Genomic DNA, 5,903 nt, shown 5'->3' with positions numbered 1-5,903 from the left:
TAGCTTTGCATCTAATAGAGTGAGTTCCGCGTCAATAAGTCCCTGTTTGAATCTTGCTGCTTCTGTTCGCCTCGTCTTTGAAAGGATATTGCAGAGCTGGAAAATGTTCAGAAAAGGGCAAACAAAGTGATTAAGGGGGTGGAGGGACTTCCCTATGAGGAAAGGAAGCAGAATGTGGGACTTTTTAGTTTAGAGCAAAGGCGAGTAAAAGGCAACATGACAGAAGTGTATAAAATTATGCATGACGTGGGAAAAGTGAATAGAGAAATTGTTTTCCCCGTTCTCTGATAACACTAGAATGGGTGGAGATCCAATACAGAGGAATGCTGGAAGATTCAGGACAGGTTTTTTAAAAGCCCTCCACACAGCGTAGAGGCACTCACTCCCCCAGGAGGCAGTAATGGCCACCAATCTGGATGGCCACCAAGCTAGATGCCTATTGCTGGCTACTGTGCCAGGGGCAGCAATGCTTCTGAATACCACCTGCTGGAAACTGCAGGAGGGGTGGGGGCTCTTGTGCTTGTGCCCTGCTTGTGGGCTTCCCGTTGAGGCATCTGGTTGGTAACTGTGAGAAGAGGATGCTGGATGAGATCAAAGATGCCCTTTTGATTCAGTCAAGCTGCAGGGCTCTTGGTTACTCCCTTGCGTCCTAGGCTGTCATGTTGATCTTCGCCACTGTTGTAGTGGATGCAGAATCCAGAGGAGATGCAGTCACAGTTGGGACCTCCTCTTCTTCTTTGCAGCCATCTGAGAATGAAGAAATGGGCAACCCCTCAGAGGTGGGGTGGTGACTGCGAGGTTGGGCCTTGGAGAAACTGGAGAGTTCCAAGGAATCAGAGGCCTCCGTCAGCTTGCTGGTCACATCCCAGACTTCTACCAAGGGGGAGCAGATGGCACTGCCCATCACGAGGTCCTAGGGGGCTATAAAGTGAGTGAGCAACTTCCCCAGGGGGGTGACTCTAGTTGGGACCAAGTCTCTAGTGCTCCCTTTGCAGTTATGTGGGTCCAGGCAAGAGAAGCTCGTGCAATTTTATGCCGCGTCAATAGAAGTATAGAGTCCTAAGCAAGGGAAGTGATAGCACCACCCTATTCTGCCTTGGTCAGACTTCGCTTGGAGTCCTGTGTCCAGTTCTGGGCACCTCAGTTTATGAAGGAGATTGACAAGCTGGAATGAGTTGCAAAGGAGGGTGACCAAGATGTGAAAGGGTCTGGAAACCAAGCCTTATGAGGAACAGTTGATGGCGTTTGGGATGTTTATCCTGGAAAAAAGGAGACAGAGAGGAGATAGGATAGCCACCTTCAAATATATAAAGGGCTGTTGCATGGAAGATGGAGCAAGCTTGTTTTCTCATCCTCTGGAGGGTGGGATCTGAACCAATAGCTTCAAGTTAGAAGAAAGTAGATTCCGACCAAACATCAGGAAGAACTTTCTGGTAGTAAGAGCCATTTGATGATGGAACAGTCTCCCTCAGGAGATGGTGGGCTCTCCTTCACTGGAGGTTTTGAAACAGAGATTGGGTGGCCATCTGTCAGGGATTCTTTAGTTGTGATTCTTGCCTTGCACAAAGTTGGACTAGAGGACCTTTGGGGGTCTCTTCAGACTCTACAATTCTATGATTCTATGACTCTAAGGTCTCCTTCCAGGCCCGGAAAGGTCGTGCGAATGCACACCAACCTACATGACTGTGTGGAGATGATTCCAGACCAGGCATGTGGCATCAAAGGCATGGGGGCACTTCTTCAAAGCCCCCCCCCCCCGTGTCATTATTGATGTCCTCCTCTTCCTTCTCACCTGCCTCTTTTGCTCAAGACCCTCAGGTCACCTTGCAGCACAAATCTGCATTGACACCACAGCCTGGATGCTGTCCTGAGGGGAAGCAGGCACACAGAGCAAGGTAGCAATTTGGAGCTGGGGTGCACAGTTCAGAAACTGGTTACTTTCTCCTGGTGTGTTGCTGTCCCTTTTCCTGAAACCCAAGTAGGCAGGCTGATTAAACCCACAAGACAGAATTCCTCGCTCTGCTGAGGAGGAGGTTAGCTGCGATGCTGGCAGAAAAGGGCTGTCCTGTCAAGCTGGGGTCACAGTGGTGAGCAGCCTCCACTCACTGCCTCCACTCACTTTGGATACCTGCAGAAGCCGAGAGAGAGAGAGAGAGGGGGGGGGAGGTGTTTGTGAGAACAGAGGAAGTAAGAAGCTGCCTTATACAGTTATAACTCGGGTTACAGATGCTTCAGGTTGCGTTTTTTTGGGGGGGTTACGGACCTGCTGAAACCTGGAAGTACCGGAACAAGTTACTTCTGGGTTTCAGGGTCGTGCATGCACAGAAGTGCTAAATCGCGCTTTGTGCATGCGCAGACGCACTGAATCACAACCCGTGTGTGCGCAGATGCACCGCTGCGGGTTGCATCGCTGTAGGTTGTGAACTTGCATCCCACACAGATCACGTTCGCAACCCGAGCGTCCACTGTATCAAGTTGGATTGCTGGTCCACCTAGCTCAGTGTTGTCTACTCTGACTGGTAGAAGAAGCTTTCCAGGGTTTCAGGCAGGGGACATTCCCAGCCTTGCCTGGAGATGCTGGGGACTGAAGCTAAGATCTTCTGCATCCAAAGCTGATGCTCCAATACCGAGCTGCAGCCTTTCCTCTAAAAGAAGAATGATCCCAGTTGCCATGGTTCTTAATAAATGTGCATGGGCAGAATTAAAAAGGGGCATGGAAAGCTGCTGTATGCTGAGCCAGACCCTTGGTCTGCCTAGCTCAGTATGCTCTACACCAACTGGCAGTGGCTCTCTAGGGTTTCAGGCATTGTGGGGCTTGGCTTTGAGATTATTCCACCCTCCACCAAGAAGTCTTAAGCATTTAAGGTGCCCCTTCCACAGATTGCTTCTGCAGCATCTTCTCCCTCCCCCTTACCTGGCTCTTTAGCACAGCATCCATTCAACACACAGAAAAATAGGTGGTGGCAGCTGCTTCGTATACCTGCATCCCAGTTTGCATGGCCCAGAGGTAAGCTGATCGCTGATTTGCATCCCTGGCCTGGGTGATGCTATCTGATTTCCAAGCTATCAGCTTTCTTTGCAACATGAAATGCAGAGCCTACTCAAATTAGTTTCCCAGAACCAAGGAAACCCAAAAAAGTGTGCTAAGGACTGAAGAAACAGTGGTAAAGTTAGGTACAGTGGTACCTCGGGTTACATACGCTTCAGGTTACAGATGCTTCAGGTTACAGACTCTGCTAACCCAGAAATAGTACCTCGGGTTAAGAAGTTTGCTTCAGGATGAGAACAGAAATCGTGTGACGGCAGCGGGAAGCCCCATTAGCTAAAGTGGTGCTTCAGGTTAAGAATAGTTTCAGCTTAAGAACGGACCTCCAGAACGAATTAAGTTCTTAACCCGAGGTACCACCGTAATTTTACCTGACTCTGGAGTTCGTCAATACAATAATAATAATTATTACTCACTTGTTACTCAAAGACCCTAAGTGAATTACTAAACATAAAACCACTGATAAAAATGCATTGATACAATACTGTGCATTGTTCAGGTTGCCTTATCTCAAAAAGGCTATTGCAAAGTTGAAAAGAGTTCAGAAATGGGCAACTGAAATGATCAAGGAGATGGAATGACTCCCCTGTGAGGAAAGGTTGTAGGATTTGGGACTGTAAAGAAAAGACGGGTAAGAGGTGATATGATAGAAGTTTATTAAATTAGGCATGTAATGGAGAAAGTGGGGGGGGGAGAAGTTTGTCTCCGTCTCTCGTAGAACTTGTGGATATCTAATGAAGCAGAATGTTGGGAGATTCAGGACGGATAAGAGAAAGCACTTCTTTACGCAGTGCAGAGTCCAACTATGGAACTTGTTTCCACAGGAGGCAGTGATGGCCACCAACTTGATTAACGGCTGTGAAATAGGACTGGACATATCCATGTAGGAGGAGAAGGCTATCAACAGCTAGTAGCCATGGTGGGGACTGAACCCGGGACCTTCTGAACGCAACACAATATTTCTCCACCGAGCTATGACCATTCCCCAGCAGTTTTACAGCACCCCCCCCCCAGATTATAATGCATGCTTCAGATTGTAGTATGTTGGCCCTTGTTGCCTTTGGGCCCATCCCCACCCTTCCTGTTTATTCTGTTGGGTGCCCCCCGCCCAAGTCCAGTCCTGATGGCATCAAAGCAGCTTTTCCGCAGTACTGACCCAGGACATGCACTAAAGATTGTGACAGATGGGGAGCTGTCCAGAGTGCTGGAAGACAGCACAACCCCCCTCCCCAATCCATCTCTATCCACCCCAGACCCTTCACGGCACTGAGGGCATTGCTCTTTGCTCAAAGGCATTTTGGTCAGGACCGGAAGATAAGAATTTTTTTTGGGGGGGGGGAGGAGACAATGTGGGCCAGAATGGACTTTCGCCTTTGTGCTCTTCTTGCACAAGACCTGGCCTGGTGGCAAATGTCAGAATATTCCTAACCTTGTTTAGTTGAGGGCCAAATGGGTGGAGAAAGTGAAGTCCTTTTTCATGTGGTGCTGTCAGGTAGCAGTAAGCAACTCCCACGGCCGGTTGCCAGGAACGTATAAGACAAGGAAAAGTTATTACCACCTGCTTTTTATTCAACGTTTACAGAGAGAGGCTTGGAACATAGCCTCTTGGGATAATGGCATTGTCCCGAATGACTCTCCACTCCCCCTTTCTCCCACTTCCTTATTCGTCATTATCATCATCTCCCCTACAGGTGGCTCTGAAGGCCTTCTGCTTCTGAGCTCTTTGCTCTCCTACTTTCAAGGCTTGCCAGGTTCTAGGAGGGAGGTGGGTCTGGAATGCTTTCTAAAGACACTGTGCCCATCAGCTGTTGCCCTCCTGGTGCTTCCTCTTCCTCCTCCTCTCTCATTATTTCCCAGCTTTCCCCCTCTTCTGCCTCTGAGCTAAAACCCCTGTTGTAATTCTGAACTATCTTCTTCTCCTCTAGAAGGCTCAGGCTGGGGAGGCGGTCTCCACCATTCCTCCTCTGCCCAGTCCCTGACAGATGTAGAGTTAAAACTATGGAACTCCCATCCTCAGGAGGTAGTGTTTGTTGTGTACTGAAGTTCTCACCCTGGGCCAGCAGGGGGATACTTTAGATACCGTAGTTATGCAAATAAGGGATCGAAAGTGATGTTCAGTGATTGGATAGTTTTAGAAAATTGTTACAGTTACACTGTACTGGAGCTCTATATAAGCAGGCTGACTGAACCCTTCAGTTCAGTTCTGTCCTGGCCTGTGAATAAACAAGAGCTGTTTGAAGAATCGCTGTGTCGTCTGATATGTTCACCCACAACTTAACAGTGATGGCCACCAATCAGATGGCTTTGAAAGAGGATTGGACAAATCCATGGAGGAGGAGAGGGCTATCAATGGATATTCATGGGAACGAGTTTCCATAGTTTGTGCAACATGAAGACGTCTTTCCTTTTATCTGACCTGGATCCTCCAACATTCAACTTTATTGGATGTCCATGACTTCTGGTAATGATGAGAGTGGGAAAAGAACCTGATAACTCTTTCCTTCATGTGAGATTGATGGTGGGAATGTTAGCCATGGTGGCTGAAAGCTCAAAATGTTGATGGAGCCAGAGCCTGTACAAGGCAATTAATTCTTGCTTTGCCCCCATCTTCCTCCTCCCTGCTGAGTGAAGAAAGGTGGTTTTATTTCAGGTTAGGTTTTATGTTCTGTGTGTAGTATTTCTTTGGAAGGTTGTCAAATGCCCCTGCTGTTTTGGAGAGCTTCCTCAGTAGAGTTTACTTAGGGCTTTCTCAATATTTGCTTTTGGATGACAGAATTTGCACACTGCTTAAGGGTGAAACGTGCTTGGGGGGGAGAACAGGACCTTTTATCCAGCTGGTTTGGTAGCAGGCCCAGTG

This window comes from Podarcis liolepis (assembly GCF_965112155.1).
Source record: "Podarcis liolepis genome assembly, chromosome: Z".
Classification (NCBI taxonomy): Eukaryota; Metazoa; Chordata; class Lepidosauria; order Squamata; family Lacertidae; genus Podarcis; species Podarcis liolepis.
The sequence above is the reverse complement of the archived record's forward strand: the minus strand, read 5'-3'. Positions refer to the sequence as shown.